Below are 452 nucleotides of genomic sequence, written 5' to 3'. Positions count from 1 at the left end.
TTTGTAAACACGACACACATACACATACACATACACGCATTCCTACTCTGTACATAAATACGGCAAATATATCTTTCTTTTACATCGATCCAAGCCGCGTTTCATTGCGATATTACCGCCTTGTCTCTCTCCTCCTGGCCGAGCCTCTTTGCGACCCTGGCCGCAGCCCGTGACCGACGAGCTACGTCCGCGCAAAGTCAGGTTATTTCATGGCGCCCGAACAGGGACCGCTCCGGAGAGGAGAGACACAGAGCGTACCGAGGGCGTGGATCTATACGCTAAGCAAATCCGCGATAAGTTCGGAAATGGAGGTGCACGGGCTCGATACCGAGGGCACACTGGACGAGCTGCGAAGCCGCCTAAGCGGTTTCGTAGATCAGAATCCGGACCGATTCCAGACCCGTGTACCACCATTGCCGCCGCGTGACCGACGTTCATCCGAGGGGTCCGGG

The sequence above is a fragment of the Trachymyrmex cornetzi genome, unplaced genomic scaffold (assembly GCF_001594075.2).
Source record: "Trachymyrmex cornetzi isolate Tcor2-1 unplaced genomic scaffold, Tcor1.1 scaffold604, whole genome shotgun sequence".
Lineage (NCBI taxonomy): Eukaryota > Metazoa > Arthropoda > Insecta > Hymenoptera > Formicidae > Trachymyrmex > Trachymyrmex cornetzi.
Note: the sequence above shows the minus strand (reverse complement) of the source record.